We start from the raw sequence: 16723 nt of genomic DNA, 5'->3' as shown, positions 1-16723 counted from the left end.
TAACACCCCGTACCCGAGACCGTTTCCGGAGTCGGACACGAGGGGTTCACAGACTAAATTCGCTTACTATCGCAGTCCATTTTAAAAATTTCCAGACAGTTGGCTAACTGTGTCACTGTCACCTTAAAAATCATATCTTGAGTTTCACAACTCGAAAATCAGTTTCGTGATTTTTCCCTGAAACTAGACTCATATGTCCATCTACATATTTTTTTCTAGAATTTTTGGTTAGGCCAATTAGTACAGTTTATTAGTTAAAGTCTCCCCTGTTACAGGGTGCGACTACACTGACCTTCATGCATTACAATTCGGATATCTCCCTGTACAGGGCTTCAATACTGATTTCGTTTGTTTCTATAGAAACTAGACTCAGAGAGGAATCTATACATATATGGAATGACTCCTAATTATCTCTGGTTAATTTATAATGAATTTCCAAAGTCGGAACAGGGAATCCAAAAACCGTTCTGGCCCTGTCTCACGAAAACCTAATTATCTCTTAACATACCACTCATATGACCGTTTCGTTTCTTCCATATGAAAGTGGATTAATCAAGGTTAATTTAAATAATTTATTCACTATTTAATTCTATTCCTACTATGTTTAGTGATTTTCCAAATCTACATCACTGCTGCTGTCAGCATCTGCCTTTAAGGTAGACTTTACCTATTTCATAGTTTCCATGATTCAACTAGCCCTTTTAGCATAAATAGCACAAATTATGATAGTGATTAACCATTCCCATGGCCAATCCTTGTTAAGCATATCCACACCTCTCAATAACCATATCCATACCAAATGATTATAACATTATGCTCAAACATATATAAGCCATTTTCGCATGGCTATTCAAAATTATACAAATCCAAAGGGTCCATGACCCACTACAAAAAGGGTAGTCCTATACATGCCATTTTCAGAGTTCAACCAAAAGTGTACCAAAAGGGCTTTGATAGTGTGGGCGACTTCGACTTCAATAATCCCGAGTCCGATAGCTGACGAACCAAAATCTATAAAATAGAGATTCAAAGAACGGAGTAAGCATTTAATGCTTAGTAAGTTTTAAGCAAGACAAAGTGTTCTCAATCACTATTATTGGTCATTCATTTCAACTGTTCGATGAAGTTAATCTAGAGCTTCATCTCGATCTATAATATCATTAAACGCAACACTTGGCTGCCACATATATACTTTCGAATAATAATGACCTAGATGGTCAAATATTTCCAAAGCACATTCTCACATTTGGAGTTATAATATTAATCACATTTACCTACCTCTTTGATACTGATAATTCACCTCGAAATCACTCCACCGATGAGTAAGTAATACGTACCTGAACATCTTGAATACATAATACTTATTTGATGGTAACTTAATGCAGATACTCAATATCAAAGTCTTACTTGAATCCTAGCATTTAGCCGTCGGGTCTTTAAAGCTCAGATATAGTACGAGCACGAAGCCTACGGACATTAATCAGGATAATATTCTCGCATAAAGCCTGCGGGGTTTTAACCCGGATATAGTACTGACACAATTTCCCTTCGGGACTTATCACATTTATACACTTTCACATCCATCACGTTGGCCACTCGGCCCTGTCACATATATACACTTTCACATTCATCACATCGGCCATTAGGCCTTATCACATATATACACTTTCACATTCATCACATCGGCCATTAGGCCTTATCACATATATACACTTTCACATTCATCACATCGGCCATTAGGCCTTATCACATATATATACACTTTCACATTCATCACATCGGCCATTCGGCCTTATCACATATATATACACTTTCACATTCATCACATCGGCCATTAGGCCTTATCACATATATATACACTTTCACATTCATCACATTGGCCATTCAGCCTTATCACATATATATACACTTTCACATTCATCACATTGGCCATTCGGCCTTATCACATATATACACTTTCACATTCATCACATCGGCCATTAGGCCTTATCACATATATATACACTTTCACATTCATCACATCGGCCATTAGGCCTTATCACATATATATACACTTTCACATTCATCACATTGGCCATTAGGCCTTATCACATATATATACACTTTCACATTTATTCAAATATACTTCACATACCACATATACTATCATGTACAGACTTGGTCTTGGCCGAATCTACATCCATCACTTTCCAATGAATAATTCAATTTTACGCCATACTATCATTTCATGTTCGAATACTCATAAGCTTACAATATCAAGATTTAGAATTCAAGTATGGGTTTAATCAATAGCTTATGAGCAACTAAAACAAGTTTTATCCATGTTTACAACAAAATCACATATTCACTACGAGCTGTTTTCCTGAGCAATGGTCACTAAATTATTTATAACCGGAGCTACAAAACTCCAAATCACTTGCGTTAATTTTTCCTGAATATAGACTCGTATATCTTCCATCCATAAAATTTACAAAATTTTAGGTTTGGCCAATCAATACCAGATTTTTCTTAAAGTTTCCCCTGTTTCACTGTTTGACTAATCTGACCACTCTTCACTACGAATCAAATTTCTCATTTTACAGAATTCAAAATGTGTTGTATTTGATTTCATTTGAAACTAGACTCATTAAGGAGTCTAAGCATATATATTTTATCTTATAACCATTTTTGTACAATTTATAATGATTTTCTAAAAACAGAACAGGAGATTTCGGAGTCATTCTGACACCGTCTCACACAACTTTAAATATCTCTTTATAGGAAATTTGTTTGCTCACAAGGTCTCTTTTATAAGAAACTAGACTAATTAAGCCTTGATTACATATTTTATTCAGCCTATAATTCCACACCAACAATTTATAGTGATTTTCTAAAATCACGTTACTGCTGCTGTCCAAAGCAAATTATTACAATTTGCTCTTAACTTTCCAAGTCCGAACACATATGAACTTACCATTTGAGTTTAAGACATATCATGGCCACATCATATCTTATTAAATCAACTCATTATGTCCTATTATGATTGAATTTACTCAACGTTTAATCACTTAAAACTTACCTCGGAAGTGGTCGACGACTAGATATCCACGGCTATTCGTTTACTTTCTCTTTATCCAAAATTGCCCCTCTATGCTCTTGAGCTTAATTAACAAAATTTAAACTATTTTAATCACCTTGTTATATCATTAAAAACAACAAGGTAAATCTTCTCAATGAAACTCATACATAAGGCAACACCTCGATACATCTGCACACATTCGGTATTTCATAAAAACCATCCCAAATACATTTACCTAGGTATCACCATGTCGCCTTATATACATATACTAGTTATGTGGTCAATTTTTCCGATGACCTATGCATATAACTAATTACACCTTTAATAATATTCACAAAGCCGATTATCCACATGACTACCTTAGCATATTATTAGTTAGCTTCTTATCCAAATTTGCCATAAAGAAAATTAACTCATATCCCCTCAAGTGCATAAGCAATTGCATCCAAAGGACACTTTAAATGCATGTTATGAAGGTAACCGAATGCACATATATTTATACCAAGGCATCATATACTTCAAACCAACTATCAAGGCATAAAGCCGAACCTTCAAAATCAATTATCAATACACGTTCAAACATGCCCTCATACAAATATACAAGTTCTCCCTTGGTTAAACTAAATCATGCTTTAAGGTTTAATGTTCATCTTTAACACAATTACCACACTTCAAACTAAATTTTCAGCTTCATATATCCCACACCAGATTTTTTTTCCATGCTCAATTTCCATGGCCGAATGAAATTATGCCCTAATTCATGAACTTAAACAACATTGGCCAACTTTCCAAGCTCATTTGAGCCATCAAGCACATTTAGTTTGTTCATACTCAACTAGAATCAATTATCCTCCCAAAATCATCAAACATACAAAATATACCCCATTAAGCTCATGACCGATTGCTACATGTTTCATGAATACAAAAATTTTCACATGGGTCTTGTTGCAAGCTTCAAAACCAACCAAAATTCACAACTTTTCAAAGAAAATAACATGAACCTTACCTTATTTGAAGCCTTCTTTTGCCGAATGCCCTAAGCTCAAAGGTTTCTATTTTCTTTCTCAACTCACGGCAAGAAGAAGAAGAAAATGGCCTTGTTATTTTCACCTCAAACATGTTTTTTTCATTTATTTCATTAACTTTTATTATTTTCTTTCTCCCATAACACACTAACACAACATGTTTCCAACATGTTTCACCCCATAACATTTTGTCCACTCTCATGCTCATGGCCGGCTACTACTAATTAGGGGGGAAATTGACATGCAAGTCCACCCTTTTTATTTCATGCACTAATAGATCCTTATGTTTTGACCTATCACATTTCAAAAGTGTCACACATAAGTCCTATTGACTAAATTCACATGCAATTTACTAAATCAGAGCTTAAAACTTTCACACATTCGTATTCACATATAATAGTCATAAAATATGACGGCTAATTATTTTTATGACTCGATTTTGTGGTCCTGAAACCACTTTTCGACTAGGGTCAAATTAGGGGTGTCACAATGTTTGTGAAGTCTGTCAGATGGGAAAGCAAGCCAGGCTTCCATTTCTTACAAACACAACCTGGAGAGCTACAAGCAAGTTGGAACTGGTGCACAGTGATGTTTGTGGCCCCATGAGGACAGAATCACTAAGTGGTAACAGGTACTTTATTCTCTTTATTGATGACTATACCAGATACTGCTGGGTTTATTTTTTGAAGCATAAGTCTGAGGTTGCTCAAGTGTTTATAAAGTTCAAAGCTGCAGTGGAAACAAAAACAGGCTGCAAGATAAAGACCATTAGGTCAGATAATGGAACTGAATACACTTTAGCTCAGTTCCAAGCTTTGTGCAAAGACGCTGGTATCAAACACTAGCTAACAAATGTCTACACACCCCAACAAAATGGAGTTAGTGAAAGGAAAAACAGGAGCTTGATGGATATGGCCAGATGTTTATTGTTTGAGAAGCATTTGCCCAAGACCATGTGGGCTGAAGCTGTCAACACTGCTATCTACATTCAGAATAGGCTTCCAACCAAAGCACTTGCTCACAAGACACCTTTTGAAGCCTGGTTCGGGTTCAAGCCATCATTGGCTCATATGAAAGTCTTTGGTTACCTATGTTACAGCCAAGTACCAGCTGTTAAGAGGGACAAGTTGTCCAAAAGGGCTGTTCCTGGTATTTTAACCGGGTATAGTATGGTAAAAAAGGGTTATAGGATCCTGGATCCTTTAACCAACAAAATCCAAGTGAGCAAAGATGTAGTGTTTGATGAGAAGGCTTGTTGGAATTGGGACAAGAATGAACCTGAAGCTGTCTCTGAAGAACTTGTGGTTGATCAAACAGAGTCAGAAGAAAATAGTCCTGATATGGACTTTGATGATGTGCCAATTAGAGGTACCAGATCCTTGGCTGAAATTTATGAAAGGGCACATTTAGCCTTAGTAGAGCCAACCTGTTTTGAAGAGGCTGTGAAGCATGAAGGCTGGAAACAGGCAATGGCATATGAAATTGCCATGATCGAGAAGAACCAGACTTGGAAGCTGGTTGAGAAGCCTGCTAACAGGAAGATTATTGGAGTAAAATGGGTCTACAAGGCCAAGCAGAATGCTGATAGAAGTCTGAATAAACTAAAGGCTAGACTTGTGGTAAAAGGATTCAGTCAAAAATATGGACTGGATTACTTTGAAACATATGCTTCTGTTTCCAGATTGGATACGATTAGGCTAATTGTTGGATTGGCTACTCATATGCAGTGGAATGTCTATCAACTAGATGTGAAATCGACCTTTCTAAATGGAATCCTTGAAGAGGAAATTTATGTCGAGCAACCAGAGGGATTTGAAGTACCTGGCAAGGAAGACTTGGTTTACAAACTAAGAAAGGCCTTATATGGCCTAAAACAAGCACCCAGAGCATGGTATGCTAGAATTGACTCTTATCTGCTTAGTTTGAAGTTTGAGAGAAGTGCTAGTGAGCCAACGTTGTATTTCAAGAAGAATAAAACTGAAACTCAGCTTGTGGTGTCATTTTATGTTGATGACCTATTGGTGGCAGGAGGAGATAAAGTTGATTTGGCAGAATTTAAGACAAAGATGATGCAAATGTTCGAAATGACTGACCTGGGGCTGATGACATACTTCCTAGGAATGGAAGTAAGCCAAACACAAGAAGGCATCTTCTTGAAACAGGAATCATTTGCCTTGAAGGTGTTGAAAAAGTTTTCAATGCTGAACTGCAAGCCAACTCCTACACCTATTGTAACTGGGTTGAAACTATCAAGCCATGAGGGTCATGAAGAAGTCTGTGAAACTACCTACAGAAGCTTAATTGGTTGTCTTCTATACTTGACTGCAACGAGACCAGACATCATGTTTGCTGTAAGTCTACTTTCTAGATTCATGCACTGCTGCAATGTACAACATTTTCAAGCTGCAAAACGAGTACTGAGATACATTAAAGGTACTCTAAATCATGGTATCTTGTTTAGCAAGGCTGCAGAACTTAGATTGAAAGGCTACACAGATAGTGACTGGGCTGGTTCTAAAGACGATATAAAGAGCACATCAGGGTATGCTTTCACATTGGGGTCAGGAATGGTATGTTGGAGTTCCAAAAAATAGTCTCTGGTGGCTTAATCGACTGCTGAGGCCGAATATGTAGCTACTGCTAGTGCAGTAAACCAAGCTATTTGGCCGAGGAAAATCTTAGCTGATTTGAATTTATCTCAAGTAGAAGCAACAGAGATACTTTGTGACAATAAATCTGCTGTTGCAATTGCAAAGAACCCTGTCTTCCATGGTAGAACTAAGCACTTTGACATAAAGCTGCATGTGATAAGGGAGATGGAGCAAGCTTGTGAAATAAAGCTGGTTCATTGCAATTCTGAGGATCAAATATATCTTGACCAAGGGTCTTGGTGTGTCGAGATTTAACAAGTTAAGAAAGCTCATGGGAGTTTGCAGTATGGAGCTCAAGGAGGAGTGTTGAAGCTGATCTCCATGCAGTTGGTATAAAGCAAGTGCAGCTGGAAGCTGGCCATGCAAGCTCGTGACAAGCATGCAGCAACCTTGGTTTTGTGTTGCTGTTAGATTTGAACTAATATTTTGTTCATTTTGAAGTCTAGTTTGCTATAAGCTTTTTGATTGATGTAATTTGATGTTGATGGAGCTGTTAACCAGCTTTGTGTTAATGTACAAGTTAAGTTTTTTGTTATTTGGAAAGCTTAGTGGAAGTAGGTGTATGTTTAGGTAGAAATTTGACTTGTAAGTTTTTTTTTGATATATGTAATGGCAATCTGCCTATGATGGAGGTATGAAAAAATACAATTCTTTTTTCATCAATACTCTCAACTATTCTTCATGTTCCTTCTTTCTTTGCTTTAGTTCTGTTCTTGTTTTCCTTCCAATTTCTGCTATTAAAGCTTGAACTTGAAGCATTTTTTCCTTCATTCTTTACCCGGGTATATTACGTTGCTGCTGGTGCTCTGTTTGCAACTCTTACTTTACCCGGTTAAAGTACTCTCAAACTCTAACATGAATTCTTGGCTAATCTATTCTGTTTCCAAGGAAATCACAACAAGTTTTTTTTATACTTATATCATGCCTTTGCTGCAGATATCTAGGAAGATATTGGAGATTGAATTCAGCAGAGCGATGATCCACGTATTTTTCAAGTGAAACAAAAACTTACATCTGTTTGCAGTGCAATTGTGATGGCATTACCTTGTATGTTAATCTATTTGTGCCTCGGTTTTCAATTCAATTTGATTTAAGTTAGCAGCTTGACATCCAAATCATATTATCTTATTCAGGACCAATAACAAGTGATTGGGAAGGGTGACACAAGACAAGGGTTGTACTTTTTGCAGACTTCATATCCGTATTTAGATGTTGATCGAATGAGTTCAATAGCTGTTAATACGGATGTTGTTTCTTCTCAGACTTAGCACAATAAACTTGGCATTCAAATACTACTGTATTACAATCTTTAAAGGATGTAATTCCTTTTACTTCAAATAAAATGAGTCCATATTAGATTCGTCCACTTGCAAAGCAACCATCTATTACCCTTTGGAAGTTCCAATAGTTTTGCTGCTACTCCATTTTATGAGGTATCTCATAGCGTACCCAAAAAAATCGACAAGAAGATTTTGGGTTATTCTAAACATGGAGCCCCCACTTATCACTTTTAGCTTTAGTGTGATTAGTCAGCTACTCAGCCTTGATTTGAGAGTTCAGTTAGGGGAAGAGAATACCTGTTTACAGGTTGGATTACCACCCTAGCTTGAAGGTTTGTCAAAAATTTGAAAAAGTTTAGGCAAAAATATTAAGCTCTAAAAATAAGTTACAGCAAAAAATAGGTCCTTTTGCACTATGTGTTGGGCACGGGTTTGAGCATTTAAGGCTTGAATTCAACCTAGGGCTTAAGCTTTAAAGCTTGAATTCAACCTAGGTCATTTTCTAGTCTTATAATATATTATATATGTTATTTTTATATATTAAATTATTTATAACACAAAAAAATGCAATATATAATACTATAGTGTTAACATTTCAAAAATACAACACCTAAAATTTGCTAATAAGACACTTGACACTATCTCGAGATTGAATATATTGAACTTGTGAGCAAGTTAAAATGAGTAAATAAAATAATTATGAAAGGGAAATTGAAATTTGGATATAGAAATCAAAGAAAAGAATTTTAAAAGTGATAATATGACAAAAGGGACTAAATTGTGCATTTCAAAAATTTTGAGGATTAAAGTGAAAATTTGATCAAAATGGGAAAATTGAGTTAGCATTGATTAATTTACATAAGAATAAGTTGGAAATTGTAACTGTATAATAAAAATCACTATTGGGACCAAATTGAAAAGTTTAAAAAGTACATGGACTAAATCATAAATTTTCCTTTGTTTCAAAACAAGGGTAAATGTATAATTTTTGACATTAAAGTACTCTTATTAATTATTAAATACAATTTATGGAATTTGAGTAATTAAGCGCTTACTTGTAAATAAATTGAGCTTTGAGGCAAAAAGAGATAAAATAGTAATTTTGCTAAATAAGGGTATTTTGGTTATTTTCTCAAGAATTTTATAAAGGAAATATTGACTAGATAATATCTTTGATAGGTTGATTTGCAGTAATTTGATACGTCAAATGAGGCTCTCCATTACACTTGACAAGCTTATTCTCGAGCAATTTGAATGTTTTTATCGTGTTTTTAGTTAGTTTTTACTTTAATAAGTGAACTAGTATGTTTTACACTATTTTTTAGACCAGAATTGCCCGAATGCGCCATAGGGAACCTAACGATTGATTGAGTGTTGTAGGCAATCAACGATGGCCTGGACGTAAACAAAAACATCACCTAAAAGGGGGTATCACGATATCGAAGCATGGAAGTCGTGGTACCCCTAGCAGTGTTGAAACGATAAGAATTGAAGCCATCTACAGTGGTATCGCAATACCCAACCTCCAAAGGACCCCAATTTCAAAACTATCATGGATATCGCGATACCAGATCATGGGTACCACGATATCCCTATTGTGAGGAGACAGATATTGACTGTAGGCGTAGTCCTTGTCGAACTCCAACACCAATAAAAAACACGCTAAGAGGCATTTAGGCACAATTTTTGGGTTGTAATCATATTAAAAAGCCACTTTTGGTTGAGAAAAAGTGTGTAGAATCGAAAGCTTTTAGTTTAGGTTTTTTTTCATCTTTTTAGCATAGGTTTAGAGTAGTTGTTTGTTCTTCATCTTTTTAGGGTTTTAGTTTATCACTTTTCTAGTTTTTTTTGGTTCCTTAGTTGTAGTTAAGTTAGTTTCTACTGTATTTCAAATTTATTTACTCACTTAATGCTTCAAACTCTTATGTATTTTTAGTCTAATCCCTAGATTTAATATAGCTCAACTTTTTTTTATTTTCTGTGATAAAAATCTGATCTTTTGCTTTCTTCTTCATCACTATTGTTGCTATTTCTAGTTTCTTCAAGTAGTTGTCAAGAAATTTCCAACCTTTACTTAAAAACCTTTATTGTTTTTACTTTGATTCATGTTTGCTGGTATGTTGGGTATTGTTTGTTTAGAAATAATTATGAGTAGCTAAACCTTTGGTGGTTGATTGATGGAAATGTTGTTTAGTTAGTTTTTTGTACAGGAATTAAATCATAAAAGTTGGACTAAATTGAATAAATTAAATCATAAAAGTTGGACTAAATTGAATAGACTCCAAAACTTAGGGTTGGCGACCCTAAGAAAAATTTTAGGTAAGTGAGACTGAGAAAAAAATTTATTAGACACCAAATTTATAGTCCTGGATTAGTTAGTAAGGTCAATAGATAAATCAGACTAATTTGTCTAAGTTGGTAAAGTGGAGACTGAGAGGTAAAATTGATCCAATTTAAGAGTTTAAGTGGTTTAGTTCCCCAATCGAAGAGCTAATTAGAAACATGGAAGTCAACGAACCACTATTTGTTATTTAATTGTTATTTGCTTACTTTTTTCTATTTTGCAATTTAGTCCTTTTTAGTGCTAGATAATTAATTAGCTTAATTAACCTCAAGTTATGCATTGCTGTAATATATAAATTAGTGAGTAGCTAGATAGACTCCTTTCTTGGATGCTTGTTGAATAGAAATATTAAATCACCGACTCTCTTAGGTTCAATCTTTGGAATACTTCAGTGTTCCATTGAATATTAAAAATACTTGGTTATGAAAACTTTATTGACTATTAATGTGCTATGGAAAAAATAGCTTCCATGGAATGATTAATAATGCAATTTAGCATATAAACTTTATGAAACATGGTAATAATGTAGTGAAATTGTAAATATGTCGCTATGAAAAATTTAGGGTTTACATGTTAATATAGGCAATCTTGTATTATAAGAGAATGTTGATAATATGCAAGTGAAAAATATTTTTGTAAACACTAGTTGCTTGAAAATCCTAATAAATATGTATGTGACTTGAAATGAAATTGAAAAATAAGAACTATTGAACGCTCAAGCAGTTCAAATTATGTGATATATCATTATGTGTATGTTGAATGCCTTAGTAAACTTAGTGATTAATGAGGGCACAATTGGCTTGCTATAAGGATTAGTAAGAGTGTGTGTGTTAGAAGACTAGGTCAGAAGACACCTTTGGGCATAGTGTTGGATTTGGTGCCTTAAGTGTAGTATTTTTGTCTATGTACACTTCTAGTTTTCAAACATATTAGTTTAATAAAATTATTCATGAATTACATTAATACCCTTTTTATATTGTCCTCTGTCACATCCTAAAAATCAGGTTTCTAATTCGAGAGTGGTCATACCCCAGTTTTAAGATTATCTTTGTGTGTTTGTAAAATAAAGGAGTTACTGGTCTGATGGTTAAGTGTTAGTAAAATTGTCCTTAAAACTCAAGTTCGAACCCTTCCCTCGTTTCATTTTTATTTTTTCTTGAAACTCTAATAAGTGTCACGTCCTGTTTTAAAAATAAATGTTGTAAAAGTTTAAACAAGATTGTGTGCTAGCCTAGTGGTTAAGAATAAGCATAGCTTCCTTTTTGACCCAATTTCGAGTCCCCATCCTTGCATTTTGTCTTTAATTTTGGCACCTTCTTTGTAACACCCCTTACCCATATCCAAGGCCGAAATAGGGTACGAGGCATTACCAGACTTAACCATACACATAGACGAAAATCGGGCCATAAAATTTTATTTAATTCAAAACTTTTCGAACACATGCATAGACTCATATTTAAAGACATATAACGTGGCATAAATGAGCACTTACACATCCATAATCATGAAATAACATGTCATTCACTTTAAACATATTTGCTTACCATCCTGTATATAATATACATTCTTACATTAACTAGAACTAGACATGCTAAATCTTATTCTCATTTTATATCATGATAATGTAGTTACCAATTTGTCCATTAAACATCCATATTCAAGGCAACATTACTCATTTCCATTTAATTCATGATCCACTAGCCTGCATTTAACTAACCTGATGTATTACCAATCATGCATAACAAACAAAGCTAACTATATCATCACATCAAAACATACGACATGGCATGATTAATTAAACTTACAAACCATAATGGATAAGGACCACATCTCATGATCATATACGATTACTCAATGCAAACCCATACGTATGGTCAAAGTCATAATAATAATACATATCACAAACCAACTTCCTATACATGTCACTCACTTGATATTTCTAATATTTGAATTAATTCTCCCAAAAATGATAGCTTAATAGTGTGATTTTGCCTCCGACGATCTCCAACCCCGAGCTGACCTGCCAAAACTGAAAAAGTAGAGAGGAGGGGTAAGCTTTACGCTTAGTAAGTCCATATGAAGTTAATAAGCAATTACCCATATTTTTTTTAAAGGTAAAACATCATAATTGTACAATTTACTCTTGTTCAAGTTAAGCTGTTTTACCAAGTTACAGTTACTAATTCATTTATATCTGGAGATACGAGACTCCAAATTAAGTTTTGTTAATTTTCCTTGAAACTAGACTAATATAATTTTTTCCCATAAAATTTCCAGAATTTTTGGTTTAGCCAATTAGTACAGTTTATTCATTAAAGTTTCCCTGGTTTGCTGTCCAACAGTTCTGACCTCTCTTAACTAAAAATTATTTTTCTCATAGTACATAATTCGGATAATTCTCTCATCTATCTTAATAGATAATAGACTCATAAAGGATTTTAATAATATAAATTACAACCCATAGTTATTTTTATACAATTTTTAATTATTTTCTCAAATCGAAATAGGGGATCACGAAGTCATTCAGACTCTGTCTCACAACAATTTAAATATATCATAATATAAATTTCGATTGCATATACCATTTCTTCTATGTGAAACTAGACTCATTGGGCTTTAAACTTATATTTTATTCAGCCCCTAATTCAATTTCCACAATTTATGGTGAATTTCAAAAGTTGCACCACTGCAGTAACCCAAAACTGCCAATGCTAAATTTACTCATTCATTACTATTATTCACCAAATCCATACAATATCATTTCATTCATAATGGTAAGAACACATAATTATGCTTCATAAGCATAAATCCATAATCTCAATGTCATCAAGTATGAAGGACTTATTCCAAATCATGCCATTTTCATAATATTCACCAAATACTATATACATCATAGATCATCACATGTCAAGGCATCACACATAAGTTTAGTATACATACTTGTACAACTTGTAACATAAATCAAAGACATACTCACCAATGGCTTATCTCATTGGGATCATCAACGAATACTTCGCCAAATTACTCGTTGAACACTCGAAATATAATTGGATACACGAAATGCATGCACATAAGTGCCATGCCTACAGCTAGACAAACTCAATAGCCTGCGGAATATATGTGTAGCCAAGCTACCATGTAACCCACCCATAAGTGAACTCGGACTCAACTAAACGAGCTCGGGTGTGTGCATCCATAAGTGAACTTGGACTCAACTCAACGAGTTCGGAACTCAAATATCCTAGTGACAAGTTACTTGTATCTTAATCTATTCCTAAGGTTCAAACGAGATTTTCCTCGATCACACATCTTTGTCGTCTTCTACGAAATGTTGGAACCGATACTTGGTAGCATTTCATATTTATCAAGTAGCTCACATAATTTGCATATTACTCAATAATAACCACAAAGCATAATATTTCATAATAATAATCATATCATATAAATAACATTAAATTACTTAAAATGACAATTATGTTACTACATTTACACATGAAGTTACATCTCACTTAATATCAAGGAAATTACATTAAATTACACATTGCATTATTAAAAATCATATGAACTTACCTCGTATGCGGAAATGGCCATTTTTATCATTTTATTCACAACTTGATATTTTCCGATTTTAGCCCGAATTTCAAATTTTCCTTGCTCTATCATTTCAAATATAGCTAATTAGGACTCACATTATTCAAATTAACCCAAAATCATATTTTGGAAAAATTACAATTTTTCCCCTAAACTTTGTCAAAATTACATTTTTGTCCCTAGGCTCATAAATTAAATTTCATCATATTTCGTTATATTTTATGACATGCTGATCATTTTTCCCTTCTATAGCAACATCAAATTTACACTCTAACATGTGCTTATGAACATTAGGTTTTTTACCGATTATGTCATTTTACTCGTTTTCACGTAAAATTGCTTAGTAAAAGTTGTTTAACACAATTTCAAGCTTCATATTCTATCATAAAACATCAAAATAAACACATTTCATCTATGGGTATTTTTCCAAATATAAACCCTAGGTTAAATTATTGCTAGAATAAGCTTAACCAAGTTACCGAGATTTAAAAAATGTAAAGAACTTTAAAAACGGGGCTAGGGAGCACTTACAATCGAGCTTGGGAGTTTGAACAAACCTTAAACATGGCTGCTGCTGGTAGAAACGGTTGAATGAAGAATATGATAGCTAATTTGGCTTATTTCCCTTTTTAATTCTTTTAATTATTAGTTTACCAAAATACCCCTAACTTAGAAATATTTTATTACTCCCATTTCAAGTCTATTTTTGTCCAGAAATTAACCAATGGTCTAATTTTCATTTAGGGGCCCTCAATTTAAAATTTCATAACAATTGGACACCTCTAGTATTTAGAACTCAACTTTTGCACTTTTTACGATTTAGTCCTTCTGACTAAATTAAGTGCCCGAACGTCAAAATTTTCGAACGAAATTTTCATGAAATTATTCCGTGAAATCGTAGACCATAAAAATATAATAAAAAATAAAATTTTCATCGTCGGATTTGTGGTCCCGAAACTACTGTTTCGACTAGGCCCAAAATTAGGGTGTTATATTCTTTATTCAACACCTTTTCTTCCTCTTATTTCCCTCACATTCCTTATCTTCCCCTTTAACTAGTTATGACATCCCTTTTACAAAAAGAAAGCCATCAAAATTCATTTTTTTTCTTTTGTCATATTTTCTCTCCAAAACCACCACTTCTATCGCCCCTTTTTTCTCTAACTTCTCCTCTCTTCTTCTTTTTCACTTTTCCACCATATCTCCTCCTTTGTGCCATTCACCTTCATTCTTCCTCCCTCTCCCTTTCCTTTCCACCGCCGCACCATCACCGGACCACTGCAACCGTTGTTGTTACCGCCGCTGTCACCACCTCTTTTTCGCCCCTTTTCTCCTCTATTATTTTCCTATGATTGTAATATTGATTGATTCTTCATATTTATCTTTTTATACTCCCATGCTTCTCCATAGATAATAATTCTCTGTCTGCCTAAAATTATCATTAAACCGTAGTTTTCCAATCTCAATAACAATGTGTAAGTAATGATCGCCCAATCGAATCTCAACTCTTCTCTTTAATTGTTATGGCTGAATCTTTCTTGTTCATCTCACTAAAGTTGTGTTTTCATTGAAGGTCTAAGTCTGAATCACTTGAATTATTTTGCATTAGAACAAGAGGAGTATTGAATTTCTGTTGAAAGGGTGTTAGAATAAGTTATTATTCATTTGAATATATAAGATGATTACTTTGGGCTATAAAATTGAAACTAACATTGGTATTTTGGTGTTGGTACATTCATTCTTTGATCAATTCAAGTGAGACCTGATTAGATTTGTAACATTGAAGGGCGGAGGATTAGATCTAGTGTATCGAGACCTTTATTCCAAGTGTAGGTTTTAACCTACTAAAGTTGTGTATGATTGTATATAAATATTATATGATTGTGATTAATAATAATTATCGCTTAAATATGCTCCGAAACATTGGCTAAATGAGTACTATGTATTCTTGGTGATTGATAAATCCTTTATTAGGATCAATTTCAATTAAATGCCTCTGATTTGAAAAATACGGGATGCCATATATGTATGTATAGTATTATTTGACTCAGTGATGTTTTGAATATTATGCAATATTAAAGCATGTTATTGATTTGTTATTGAGACTAATTATATCATAAATCATGTACACAATTACTCAAATTTTAGTCACATGTTAAAAATGTGGTTTCTGATACTGATTATACTGAAAGCATCACTAAACACACTCACTGTACTGTTTTATTGAATGCATGATAATTCGTGCCACTATTTTTTATTGGTCACATAATTAAAACATGCCTATTGTTTCTGCTATTGATTGTATGTTTTAATCTTGCCTATTGTACTGTTCTGATATTGTTAATAACATGTTATACTGCATTGGGGTTGGGCCGATTATAAAATAAGAAAGTACTAGCATCTTGTCTAAAATTTTGGTGGCTTGTCTACATTACTGGCAGTTTGTCTGCAATATTAGCAATTTATCTACAATACTGGTGGCTTGTCCCCAAACTAGTGTGTTATTGGCTGGATGAGTTCTGAGGAACTTTTATTATGGTGTGTAGCGGAGTTGGGTAGGAACCTTACTGAAAATATTGCATTGACATGCTCATGCATATTAAAATTGTGATTCTGTACTATTTAAAAATTTCTCTATTGTTAACTGGCTTGACTGTTAATTGTTATTGTTTATTACTGTATTTTTTAGTTAAGACTCACACTGAGCTTTTTAGCTAACCACCTTAATTTAATGTTTTTACAGATAACCTTTGAGGCTAGGATTTGGACACAGC

This window comes from Gossypium hirsutum, chromosome A01 (assembly GCF_007990345.1).
Source record: "Gossypium hirsutum isolate 1008001.06 chromosome A01, Gossypium_hirsutum_v2.1, whole genome shotgun sequence".
NCBI classification, from domain to species: domain Eukaryota; kingdom Viridiplantae; phylum Streptophyta; class Magnoliopsida; order Malvales; family Malvaceae; genus Gossypium; species Gossypium hirsutum.
Note: the sequence above shows the minus strand (reverse complement) of the source record.